We start from the raw sequence: 14696 nt of genomic DNA, 5'->3' as shown, positions 1-14696 counted from the left end.
TCGTTATGTGTACTTATATTAAATTTAAATTGATTCTCTTTGTATTATTGTACTCCCGATGTTAACTTCAGATAATTAATGTAAATCGTATCTCTTTGTATTTTTTAAGTTAATTTTGATTTGCATTTGTATTTCTGTCTTCCTCGTAATTTATATTTGTATGTTTGTGTGCAGGTTATGGGTGAAGTGCCAGTGCTTTTGCAGGGGCCCCATGACGCCGGCCACCGTTGCCACCTATTTTTGAAACCAAATACTAAGCATGATTATCGGCCTTTCAGACTTCGAACCATAAAGAAAACATGGCCAATACACAATCATTTCCTTGCTCACCTTGACGCTTATGGACTACAAGGTTTTGCTAGGCTCACATCATGCTACAACCAAGTACGTTCGGACCCATCCCTTTTGACATCCCTCGTTGACCGGTGGAGACCTGAAACCCACACCTTTCACTTTAGTTTTGGGGAGCTTGCACCTACACTGAAAGATGTTTCTATGATCACTGCTCTACCAATTAGAGGTGAGCCGGTAGTCTCTCCACGAGTGTCTCCATCTTGGGCATTAGATATAGCAGCCCGTCTTGGGATGGAAATGCCAGAATCACAACGTTCTGGTAACCCTCGGGGCATCCCACTCGTCTGGCTTCGTGATAACTTTCTTAATTTATCTAGCTTCGCCAATGAGGAGACGAGAAAAAGACATCTGTTTGCGTATTTGTTGTGGCTCCTCGGGAATCTATTTCCAAATTCACATGGGGACGTTGTTGTCCCTGGTCTCATCTACATTGCAGAGAATATGGTAGATGAACCTTTACCCGAGCAGCCAAAATACAGCTTTGGTTCTGCCGTGCTATCTCATACATACAGAGGCTTGATGCCACGCAAAAAACCTCTTTCGCACAAAAAGCTCCATTACTTTGTGTCGCCTACGAGTTTCTACAGTTGTGGTCCTGGGAATACCTCCCTGTAGGACGACCTCGTATAGTACAACCCGTATACCCATACGACTTTAGCAAGGGTGCTAGCGCAACTATGGCCACCAGGTGGACAAAGGCACGGAAACGTTGGTCTCCAGATATTGCGAAAAATTGTTACCCTATGTACCACCAGCAGTTTGAGATACTTGATGAGGCAGAAGTCACATGGAACCCATGGACTCAGGACCAGCTAAAAATGGTCTTAGATGCTCGACACTTCACACCAGGCATGTTGACCGATAGTGCATTCTGGCTGACTCGCTGCAACTTATTGTTCCTGTGGTGTGTTGAGCCTTACAACCCAGAGCGTGTAATGAGACAGTTCGGTCTCTATCAAGAAATTCCACCACCTTTTCCCAGACGTATCGACGAGGAAACACATAAGTAAGATGTGACATCCCTAAATAGTTAGTGTCATTTTTAATTTACTAAACTCACACTTTGTTACATAATTTGCAGGCTAACCAATATGGGCAGGGGTTGGAGTTTATACGATAGGAGGGAAGAGAACATTGAATGGGTACACAAGTGGGAAAATGAAGCGCTAGCAGATATAGTGCATCAACTTAGGTATATTTTATGTACATTATTTTTTTACGATGATCATACGATGCGTGAAGATGCTTTGCTTTCATCACAACGGTTTATGTAATTATTTAATTTTGTAGACCGTACGATGGAAGTACAGATCAAGCGTACAAGCAGTGGTACTGCATGAACACACGTGCTAGCCTGGCCAGTTAGCCAGCTACTATACCAACACATCTCACATAAGAGGAGCAAGCGCGGAGACATGTTGAGCTGCATGCAGCTTACTATCGTGACCAGATGGTAATCACTTGTAACTTTTTTAGGTCCATCATTTCATAATCATTTGAACTAAATAACATCCAAACATTGTTCAGCTTGAAAATGTCAACGAAGTAGGGCAGATGGCTACGGATAGCATGCCGGCCCAGGGCCCATATCGCAAGACATCCCAGAAACTTTTGCAACAATTCGTGGCAAAGAAGTTCAGATGCGGTAGAGGCGACGACATTGTCACTGGAGCATACATGCCGGTAGCAAGGTCATCCAGACCGAGTGCGGCGCCGTCGTCCAGACCGAGCGAGGCGCGTACGAGCCATGAGCAATGGGGGGAGGGTCCGAGTACTAGAACGACATTGCCACAACATGACTCATCTCTGCCACTGCATCGCTCTTCTTCGATGCAGCTTCGTCAGGGGCAGACATCTCAGGACCATGGCACGGGCTTGGATTCGATGCCTGAGCAGTTTCTTTCCCCTAACCCATATGCGTACACAGGATATGATGCATACACCCAAGGTGAGGGATCTCAGCCGTATCTCTCCACGCGAGGGATCCCCATGCCCGAGGAGACTCGTGTACCAGATTTAAACCAGCACCACGTACAATGGCCAGACAGTATAGGAGAGGGATATGCTCAGGTAGCCATGTTTACATTTCAATGCATTTAGAATGATATCATATATTATCCTCTAACAGTTTGTTTAAAATGTTTCTATGTGCAGGACACAGCTGATGTTAATTGGGGCGATGAGAACACCCAACGCGGCATCAACACAGGCCTCCGGGGAGCATCACATGATCATGGCGTCAACACAGGCCTCCGGGGAGCATCACATGATCTTGGCGACCCGGTTACATCATTAGTTACAGAGTTCTTCGGAGGGGGCGTTATTGGCCCATCTTTTATCCCCGCGGAGTCACAACCATACACCTACAATTACGCTTCAGGTTCGCAACAGGGATTCGCGACTCCACCACCTACGCAGGACTCGCAGACACATGAAGCCGAATTGGAGTACGACCGCGGTCTTCGTGTGACCCGGCCACCTAATCGCTTGTCACCTTCCGGTCGTAAGGAAAGGCCAGGTGGTCATCGTAAAGTAGGGTGATTCATCTATGCACGTGCGCGACCCATTGTATCTACATATGTCTGTATCAGACTTTTCGATTTCAATCTGAAATAAAAATGCACCAGTCAGGAACAATTTTTCCCGCCTATATCTCCCGCCATACTATCCCGCTCCACTCTTTTGCTTATGTTAGGCCGAAATGAATTTTTTTTAAATTTTGGCTGATGAATATTGTGCAACCATTGCCCGTCTTAGACATTGAAAAAATATATTTTCAGGCAACGCTTTCCCCTCAATATTTTCCCGCCAACGCTTTCCCTCCATATGTTCCGCCACCCGTTTCCCTCCATAAGGCCCTATAAAACCCCCTTCAGACGGAGGTGCATAAGCATTCGAGTGTAGTGTAGTCGAGATGTCCCATTATCCTTTCGATCGTAGTTTTCACCCTGGGATGAGCAGCACTCTTCTGAGGCTAGCTACCGATTTCAGGATGGACAATAGGATAGTTCCATGGGACGAACTCACCGGTAGTGACACCATAATGAATGAGTTGGCTCACCAATTACGTAGGTCTGGGTGGCCTGAAAGGACCTATGAGGAGGTACGTAAAGAACTTCTTAGGTTGGATGCAAGGTGGAAGAAGGTTGTGGAGCCGAAGAGTGAAACTTTTAGAAGGACTGCAGAAAAGCATCCATTTTTATGGACTGAGGAGAGCGAGGACGAAGATGATATCTTCATGCCTCCGCTTCCGGGTTCTGCATCGTCAAAGGGCAAGAGTTCTGCATCGTCCAAGGGCAAGAGTACTGCATCCTCGAAGGGCAAAAGTTCTTCATCGTCCAAGGGTAAGAGTTCTGCATCCTCGAAGGGAAGAGTTCTGCATTGACGGAGGATGACGTTGATGCCTTCATGTAGTTTTTAAGCTGTATTCCAGTTGTACCGTTTAATTCAGATGTACTTGCATTATTAGTTTGTACTCTCTTATTGTAAGGCATTATGTTCTATCTTAATTTCATTTTATAGTTGTTGCACGATGTTCGATAATTAGTGGAGGGAAAGAAAATGCCACTACTTTATTCTAAAACTATATATTTTTTCCATCACGACAAGGTACAACTGAAAATAAGATACAACACGACAAGGTACAACTGAAAATAAGATACATCATAGAATTTAAATAAAGCTACATTTAACTACTGAAATGAAGCTACATTAAACTGCAGAAATAAAGATACAAATGATTGCGAAATTTAAAATACTACCACAGGAATCTACTGAGTCCAATGTGGATATTTTCCTTTTCCATCGCCAGCTTCTTCTGCTGCCTTGGACTGACGAGCCCTTTCTTTCTTTCTCTGCCTCTCCGCCTCACGAGCCTCCTTTTGCTGTCGTTCCTGCTCCTCCATGCGATGAGCCTCTTCCCTGTTTTTCTTTCCTAAATCCCGAAAAAACCGGTGTTGCTCCGCATAGTATTCTTTTAACTCTCTCTCTTGCTCTGCTTTCTCCTCAGCTTCCGCCTTCTCGCGTCGCTCTTCCGCATAGAAACTATTCCACGCACGGCGACTTCTTTCACGAATCTCAGTCACTGCCAAGCCGGCATCTCCGTGTCAATCCAACGATAGTACATGCACAGAGGCGGAGGAGACTACAACAAGAAACCAGAATGTTATTAAAGAATCTATCAAAATACCAACAATATCTATTTGTGATGGTTAAAGCATACCGGAGGCTTGTCGTACTCTGAAATAGCTATGGGTGGATCTTCCTCATAATTGGCGCACATGAAAAACTTCATGCCCAACCAATCTGAAAAATTCGTAACCTCCTTCACCTTGCAAAGATCGCCACACCAACACCGCAGGACTGCCACCCCCGGAGGCAAACTTGCATTCTTCATTTTCCTCGGCCTAATGCTTTGATCCGAGCAAGGCAAACTCATACCGACTGAAAAAATGTGTTACACACTTTGCGCACTGCCGATTTCAAGGATGGCTGGACGAGAGCCTCGGTGTCTCCTTTTATAAGCTCAGACAATAAATGATGGCGAGAAAATTAAGCGGGGATATTTACGATCCCTGTAGTGTCGGCACAACAGCTTCCCGTAGCCTCGGATTCCCAGTGCCATCGCATCCGCTGAGGCAAAAGAAAAGCAAAGGCAGGATTGATTCCCGGGCGAAAGAACCAAAAGCGTCCATATTCCCGCGCGCGTCGGAGTCACAGCCGTCACTGTCGCGCCTCGGAATCAGCGCCGTCTGCGCACTATCGCGCGTGCAGCAGCACAGGACAGGCCGCCTCGGCTGGTGGCGGCGTGGCCCACCTGCTGGGCCCGCGCGCAGCAGGCCTTGTCGGCCGGGTAGCGACAGCGGCAGCGGCGGCCGCCTCACCCGGTGGCGGCCGGGCCCACCTGGCGCGGCCCGTTACGTCGCCGCACGCCGCACTGTGCACACACCGTTATACACCGGGCTGCCGCCTCCTGTTGTGGCGGCCGGGTCCGCCGCCTCATGGCGTGGCGGCAGGTGACACGTGTCGCCTGCTGTCGTGGTTCTAACTCTGACAGTGATGTAGGGGGGTGTGTATGGAGAGGCTAGATCTCAGCAATGGAGAAGTTGTAAATGCACCAGGATGTACGAGTTCAGGCCCTTCACGGAGGAAGTAACAGCCCTACGTCTCGGTGCCCGGAGGCGGTCGATTGGATTATAGGCGTGTGAATAACAGGGGTGCGAACCCTTGCTACTGAGGAGGGGGGTGGCTTATATAGAGTTCGCCAGACCCCTCCGGCCCTCAGTAATGTAGGGTTAAAATACATTAAGACTGGGCGTTACTGGTAACGTCCCTAATAAAGTGCTATGATGACCATAAAGACTACTTAATAGCCGATCATTTGCCTGCGGAGTGACTTTAGATCTCCTGGTCAGTCGAGTGGTTGGCTTCGTGGTCGAGTGATAGCTTCCTGGTCGAGTGTATTGAATCCGTCGAGTGGGATACCTTCAAGTCGATTGAAAGGTGACTTCTTCTAGGGATGTCCTTGGGTAGGGCTCCTAGGACAGGTCCATGCCCCTACCCTAGGTACATAGCTTCATCATTAGCCCCCGAATGGATCGAGGTTCGAGTGGGGAAGGAGTTGGGGGTCCTTCCGTCTGGTTCTTAGCGTTACATGAATGTCTTGTACTGGATCAATCATCACGGATGACGTTGTAACACCCTCGATGCGACTATATCTCCCACGTGTTGAGGCACGACTTAGAGGCATAATCGCATTGAAGGCATATGTCGCAAGTGAGGTAATCTTCACACAACCCATGTAATATAATAAGGAAAGAGATACATAGTTGGCTTACAATCGCCACTTCACACAATTACATGAATAAAGCATTACATCAATCAAATACACTCATGGTCCGACTATGGAACCAAAATAAAAGAAGAACCCCAAATGCGACAAAGGTCCCCGATCGACCCCAACTGGGCTCCACTACTGATCAACTAGAACGAAACAACACAAAGGACAAGATCTTCATCGAGCTCCTCCTGAGCCTGGTTGCGTCATCTGCATGGACTCATCGGCACCTGCAAACTGGTTTTGGAAGTATCTGTGAGCCACAGGGACTCAGCAATCTCGCACCCTCGCGATCAAGACTATTTAAGCTTATGGGTAAGGTAAAGGTATGAGGTGGAGCTGCAGCAAGCGACTAGCATATATGGTGGCTAACATACGCAAATGAGAGCGAGAAGAGAAGGCAAAGCACGGTCAATAAAAGTATGATCAAGAAGTGATCCTATAGCAACCCACGTCAAGCATAACTCCAACAACCGTGTTCACTTCCCGAACTCCGCCGGAAAGAGACCATCACGGTTACACACGCTGTTGATTCATTTTAATTAAGGTCAAGTTCAGGTTTTCTACAACCGGACGTTAACAAATTCCCATCTGCCCATAACCGCGGGCACGGCTTTCGAAACTTCAAATCCCTGCAGGGGTGTCCCAACTTAGCCCATGACAAGCTCTCACGGTCAATGAAGGAATAGACCTCCACCCGAGACGTTCCGATCAGACTCGGTATCCTGGTACAACAAGACATTTCGACAGGGTAAAACTAAACCAGCAACACTGCCCGAATGTGCTGACAAATCCCGATAGGAGCTGCACATATCTCTTTCTCAGGGCACACCGGATCGTCCAAACTTCTGGTAGGCCAGCCCAGAGTTGCCCCTGGTGGCCACCGGCAGCTGACAAGTTGGACCAACACTCAGAGGAGCACTGGCCCGGGGGGTAAAATAATGATGACCCTTGGGCGCACAACCCCCAAGGGAAAAGAAAAGGCTAGGTGGCAAATGGTAAAACCAATGTTGGGCATTGCTGGAGAAGCTTTACTTAAGGTAGCCCAACCGCGTGAGGAACGCAAAATCCGGGAACATAACACCGATATGACGGAAACTAGGGCGGCAAGAGTGGAACAAAACACCAGGCATAAGGCCGAGCCTTCCACCCTTTACCAAGTGTATAGATGCATTAATTAAATAATATATATAGTGATATCCCAACAAGTAAATAAATATTCCAACAAGGAACGGCCTCCAATCTTCACCTGCAACTAGCAACACTATAAGAAGGGCTGAGCAAAGCGGTAACATAGCCAAACAACGGTTTGCTAGGACATGGTGGGTTAGAGGTTTGACATGGCAATTGGGAGGCTAACAAGCAAATGGTAGGCATCATCGCATTGGCATAGCAAAGAGCGAGCAAACTAGCATAGCAAAGATAGTGGTGATTTCGAGGGTATGATCATCTTGCCTGAAATCCCGCAAGGAAGAAGAACGAGTCCATGAAGAAGACAAACAGACGTAGTCGAACGGTCCCTCACAAACGCGACGTTACCGGAACCAACCCGAAGAAGCAATCACCGGAAAAGAAGCACACAACATAGTAAACAACCACCACATAGACATGGCATGATGCGCAAACAAGTATGATGCATGTCCGGTTTAAAGAGGGCATGGCATGGCAAAATGCACAAGCAATCCTACAAATTAAGTGGAGCTCAATATGCAACGAGTTGCATATTGACGTAACACCACATCAATTATTTAGTTCGATCTCGTTTATGTACCCAACAATATTAAATGTTATTAAACATGGCAAGAGGGTGAAGCAAATGAAAACTACCCAACTAGTCAAGTTTAAATGAGGCCGGAAACAACGAACAACAATTCCGGAAACTCCTCATATGCATATATTAGGTTTGGTACTGTTCTGCCCTAAACATAATTTTAGGGTTATTAAACATGCAAGATGAGTGTACCATGATAAACTAGCCATTTTTCTACCCCATTTACATATAAAGTTTGTTAAAAACGGAGCTACGGTTATTTAGTTATGAATTAAATCATTTTAGCATGGCATAGGAGCAAATTAATGCAAACAACATTTTAAACATGGGTGAAAGTTGGATATTATTAATCTACACAAAATTCTGAGCAAGTTTCATATATAAATCATTTTAATCCGATGCACGGTTAGTGAGTTATTAAATGCATGAACTAGGGGGACTATACTGCAAAACTGGCAAACTCTGGAAAAATTATTAAATCGCAGATCTGGAAAAAAAATGGCTATGGGCCGAAACTGCACATGGATCCATAGTGCAAAAGGAGAAGGGGGCGGCTCACCCATGGGATGCGGCCCGTGAAGGAGGAGGAGGCAGGCCGGAAGGGCGGCGCGGATCTGGAGCTGGGCCGGGGAAGCTGGAGAGATGGGCCGGCCCACGAGGCATAGGCGAGCGAGAGCCCCGTCATGCTCCTCCTAAGCTCGAAGCCGAGGATGGCCATGGCGGCGGCGCGGCGGTACAGAGACTCCGGCGAGGGCTGCGAAGGCCGGGGGCGCGCGGGAGGCGCCGAAAACGGGTAGATCGGCGGTGGGGCAACCGGATCTGGGGCGGACGACGCCCAAGGACGATGGGGAGGCCGGGTTCGACGAGAGGGCGGCAGCTCCGGCGAGACCCGTCCACTCCGGCAACAAGCACAAGGCATGGGACTCCGGCGAGGACCCCTGGGGAGAACAGAGAGAGGACGCTCATGAGAGAGAGAAGCAGAGAGGAAGAGGACGGCGGCGCTGGTGACCTGGCGAAGCGACTGGGCGAAGCTCCGGCGATGGCCGGTAAAGGGGCGGCGGCGGCGCGCAGATCCGGCAAGGCGAAGGGGAGCCGGGCGCTCCTGTGCGGCAGCGGCGAAACTGGGCCCGCGCGGGCCCCGGATGGGCTCCGCGGGCCGGCGGCGAAGTGGGGCGGCGCGGGCGCTGACATGGCGCGCTGTGGTTGGAGGAGAGCGGCGGCGGGGCGACGTGGCGGCTTCTGATTGGATGGAGTGAGGTGGAGGCTGGACGCGTCCGGCGGGCGCGGACATGTCCAGCGGCGGAGTGGGAAGAAGCTAGGGTTAGATCTGCGCGAGGATTTCGAAGGGAGACACATATTTATAGGTAGAGGGAGCTAGGAGAGTCCAAATGAGGTGTGGTTTTCGGCCACGCGATCATGATCGAACGACCGAGATGATGGAGCAGAGTTAGGTGGGTTTTGGGCCAAATTGGAGGGGTGTTGGGCTGCAACACACACGAGGCCTTTTCGGTCCCTCGGTTAACCGTTGGAGTATCAAACGAAGTCCAAATGATATTAAACTTGACAGGCGGTCTACCAGTAGTAAACCAAGGCCGCTTGGCAAGTCTCGGTCCAATCCAGAAATGTTTAATCCCCACACATGAAAGCAAGGTAGAAATGACCACCGGAGGAGAACGAAGCGCCGGAATGCAAAACGGACAACGGGGAAAAAGCTCGGATGCATGAGACGAACACGTATGCAAATGAAATGTACATGATGACATGATATGCAATGCATGACACGCAAGCAATGACAAGGCAACAACATCGAATAACTGAACGACACCTGGCACATCGGTCTCGGGGCGTTACAACACTCCACCACTATGAGAGGATCTCGTCCCGAGATCTAGAATGGCACCAGAGGGAAAACGAAGGAGAAAGAGAAAAGGTAAAACAAAGTTGCTTCATTGACAAACGAGTGAAACCACGAACCTTGAAGAGGTTAAGCCATATCGAGGAAAGAATACAACGGAGATGAATGAAGTTGAAAACACTCCATTAGAAAAGAGGAACAAGGAAGAACAAATTCGGACAGCACTCCGATAAGAAAGAGGGATTAGAAAGAACCAATTCGGGTAGCACTTCGGTAGGAAAGAGATGAAGACTTGATGAAATGAGAGAACTTGAGCAAAAGGGACACGACACTCCGGTTAACAAGATAGAGAATGAATGAGACTGATATAATTTGGACAACACTTCGACTGTAAATGGAAGAAATTGAACATGATCTTGACAAAACGAGATGAGGAGTGAAAAGAGCAACATCAATAGACCTCCAGGAGAAAGAATAGAATAAAGATAATTGAGACAAACGAATGTAGAAGACAATGCCAACTTCTGCTACAAAAGAGCTTGAAAAGGCATCTTTAGGAGAAGGGTTGAACGGAGTTGTTGGAAAAACCAACAATGACAAGAACAACGTTGTAGTGGACTTATAGAAAACATCTCAAAGCTATGAGGTGAAATTCTGCCACTAACGAAAAATAATAGATTGGATTGATATCAACAAGGAGACGAGAAACTTATTTCACCGAGAGGATAAATGAAGAACTTGGGTCATTTATAAGCACCATAAATAGCAACAAACCTTAGGGAAAGTTTTAGGTGAAATATAACCCAAGGTAACCCCAATGACGAGATTGGTGGATTTAAATGCCTCATCTTGATCACTTGTGGAACAGGAAGCACGAAGGGAAATTATCAAGAATAACATAATACCACCTCAAAGATATGCGTGAAAGAATTGCACTCCGGATTGCAAGATGAAGAATGCTTGAACTCCTCAGAAAAGAATCTTGAAGAACACTTCGAGAAGGAATTAACTCCTTGATGAACCATCATGTTGAGCCTCCATGAAGAAATCCGGAAAACAGAAGGAAGATCAAACGAAAAGAAAGAGAATTTGAAAACACAAGGTGAATCCTTGTAATGATTTAGATGGATCTTTGGAATGCTAATTAGAGCTTGGAACTCTGGGAAAGAAAAATGAATCAAGTGAAACCAAGAATTTGATGAGCCTCCAGAATAAAGAATTAATCACTTGGATGAAACAAGAATAAGAATTACATTATGCTTATCCTTCACCAATTAAATTGATGACAATCAACGGATTCGACATATTACTTATTCTCTTAGAAAAGATTAAGAGAGATATAACATAAGCTTGAGAACGTCTTGAACGAACCGCCGGTAGGATTGGAACAATACATGAATTGATATGATAACAAATGACGAGAACTCTTGCACGAACCACCGTAGAATTGAAAATGAACGAATAAAAGATAACGAATCACCGAGAAGAATTTGCAGATGAACGAAGATGCTTGAGAGAAACTAGATACATGAGAACGAAGAGATCACGAACCGATTAAAGATCACTTGAATGAAGCACCGGTAAAATTTGGAGAATGATAGCTGAAAGCTGAGAATGAATAAATCTTAGATGATGGGCTCCGGATGAACAAACTGAAAAAGGCTCCTGAATTGCTCCGGATGGATAAAAAGAATTCTCACAATCAAACAATTATGAGAGGATGACCTCGAATTAGAACCACGATTCTCTGAGAGAACGGATAAGATATGGAGGTAAAACTCTTCTTCGGTCTTCAAATGACGACGAGAAACACCACCAAGAATTATTGAGGCACACCGGAATAAAGAATGTAAAGGTTGAGCCAACGATGAAAAGAATTTGAAAGATCTTGGAGATGACATTTGACTGATGATAACTCATTCTTACGTCAAACTTCGAAAAGAAATTTGAGGATAGCTCCGGGAAAATAAGAAGAGTTAGGTAAGATCTTGGGAAAAGACCTGTGGGTTAGGGCCCACTCAAAAGAAACACCGTAGAATGATTACTTGAGAAAGGAGATTGCACCGGTTGAATTAAATGGCTTGAATAAGATAACAACCTCGAAAGATATTGAATGAATGCAGAGTGAAAAACACGAATCTTCGAGATATCTTGAGCACTACGAAACAATTAAATAGCGAGAAGTGAATGAATATGAGGTGCACCGGCATGAGAAGGTATTTGAAACGAGGAAAAAGGAATATGAGATCAACAAAGCTTGAATTGGTTCCACCGGAGAAGAAAAACGAGTGATGAGAGACGGACTTTAAGCTCAGTTAGAATCCTTATGAGAATCACCGGATAAGAATATTGATAGAAAAGAATGGAGAGACCTCACATCAATAAGAAGGATACTCGTAAGAGATCTGAATCCTTGGAGAAAAACAAAGGGAGGGAGGGTGGGAAAAACAAAGGCAACTTGGAGACGGATGAAACAAACACCGTTGAGAAGAAGTGATAACTGATCTTGCGGAAGTTGAAATGGTTGGATCCACTAGAATAGAAGCACACCGGTGAAAAAGGATTGACATGACAATCTCAATAAACGAGAAGGATTTGTATTCTCAAAGAAATATGAGAACACCACTTAGGAAAGGTATGGAATCCACATTTGACTCCGAAGCAACTCGAATACCACAAACCAAAACAAAAACAAAGGAGTGGCTTGCAAAATAAGCCGGAACAAACATATGATAGAGATTTCGTCCGAAGTTTTCGTGGTGGGGCCTACAAGGGCTCGATCGTACAACACCATCATGTACAAGGCAGTGCACATGACATACGAAGCGTCCCCAAGTCGGCATAGCCAAGGACTCTTTAAGACACAACGAGACCACTATAAAACCGACCGTGAATAGGCGGACCACTAGACGTCGAACCCCAATTTCATATCATACATCTGTCGGAAAGATATCCTAAGAGCTACTTGAATTCCCACCTATGAAACTCCCGAAACTTTTCGGTTATGCAATCAGGTGTTGGGGATACAGGGGAAGCATAATATCTCACCCAAACTAGCAAATCCTACATCCAGCTGTATCCATCCTTCAACACATAACCAAGAAAAACTTCGGAAATCATCTACCTCAACCTTCGAAAAGCATCCGTTATACAAGTTATGGGATACTCCCGAACTCCTGCCCCAGTACTGGGTGGCGTCGAGGTTATCTCACCAACGAACTGCATAAAAGAGATTTTCGATGTCGGCGAACATATCTCAAGTATTCCAGAACTGCAACGATAAAATTATGATGACAACACCTCAGAGCTCAACTCCCCGGGACACTTCCACTAAACCCCTGATAGGAGGCACCAAGACAATGTTCTCATCATAAAACCATCGGAACGATTCCAAGATCCTCGCGTGATCCTAATTTTTTTTTTAGTGAAACTTGAGAAGAGAAGAGTCAAAACTCTATGTCAGGATGCCTTACCAGAGCGATGAGGAGACTGGGGAGTAAAAAGAATTCCTAAACTCTCCGATATATAATTCCTAGATGACTCAAAACAGTTTTCTAGACACAACTCGGCCGCTAAAAACGATCAAGCAATGGGGCTCCTAAGGTCGGGGAAGGCTCTAATACCAACTTGTAACACCCTCGATGTGACTATATCTCCCACGTGTCGAGGCATGACTTAGAGGCATAATCGCATTGAAGGCATATGTCGCAAGTGAGGTAATCTTCACACAACCCATGTAATATAATAAGGAAAGAGATACATAGTTGGCTTACAATCGCCACTTCACACAATTACATGAATAAAGCATTACATCAATCAAATACACTCATGGTCCAACTACGGAACCAAAATAAAAGAAGAACCCCAAATGCGACAAAGGTCCCCGATCGACCCCAACTGGGCTCCACTACTGATCAACTAGAACAAAACAACACAAAGGACAAGATCTTCATCGAGCTCCTCCTGAGCCTGGTTGCGTCGTCTGCACGGACTCATCGGCACCTGCAAACTGGTTTTGGAAGTATCTGTGAGCCACAGGGACTCAGCAATCTCGCACCCTCGCGATCAAGACTATTTGTAACGCCCTCGATGCGGCTATAGCTCCCACGTGTTGAGGCACGACTTAGAGACATAACCGCATTGAAAGCAATGTCGCAAGTTAGGAAATCATCACAAACATCCCATGTAATATAAGTAATAAGGGAGAAACATAGTTGGCTTACACTCGCCACATCACATCAAGGTACATAAATAACATCCATCAAACAAACACTCATGGCCCGACTATGGCGCCAAAATGGAAAAGAACCCAACATGCGACAAGGCCCTGAACCGATCCCCAACTAGGCACCACTACTGATCATCAGGAAAAGACACGTAGTAACACTGAGAGTCCTCGTCGAACTCCCACTTGAGCTCGTACTCGTCACCTGGAGCGGAAACACCTGGACCTGCATCTGGAGTTATAGTAACTGTGAGCCACAGGGACTCAACAATCTCGCACCCTCGCGATCAAAACTATTTAAGCTTATAGGAAGGATAAGGCAATATATGTGGAGCTGCAGCAAGCGACTAGCATATATGGTGGCTAACTTATACGCAAAAGAGAGCGAGAAGAGGAGGCGAAGCGCGAGCGAGAATCTAAAGGAACAACCTGCGCAAGCATAACTCCAACACCGTGTCCGCTTCCCGGACTCCACCGAGAAGGGGCCATCACGGTAACACACACGGTTGATTCATTTTTAAAATTAAGTTTAGTTTAAGTTATCTACAACCGGACATTAACAAATTCCCATCTGCCCATAACCGCGGGCACGACTTTTGGAAGTTCAATCCCTGTAGGGGAGTCCCAACTTAGCCCATGACAAGCTCTCACGGTC

Source organism: Triticum dicoccoides, chromosome 5A (genome assembly GCF_002162155.2).
Source record: "Triticum dicoccoides isolate Atlit2015 ecotype Zavitan chromosome 5A, WEW_v2.0, whole genome shotgun sequence".
NCBI classification, from domain to species: Eukaryota; Viridiplantae; Streptophyta; class Magnoliopsida; order Poales; family Poaceae; genus Triticum; species Triticum dicoccoides.
The sequence above is the reverse complement of the archived record's forward strand: the minus strand, read 5'-3'. Positions refer to the sequence as shown.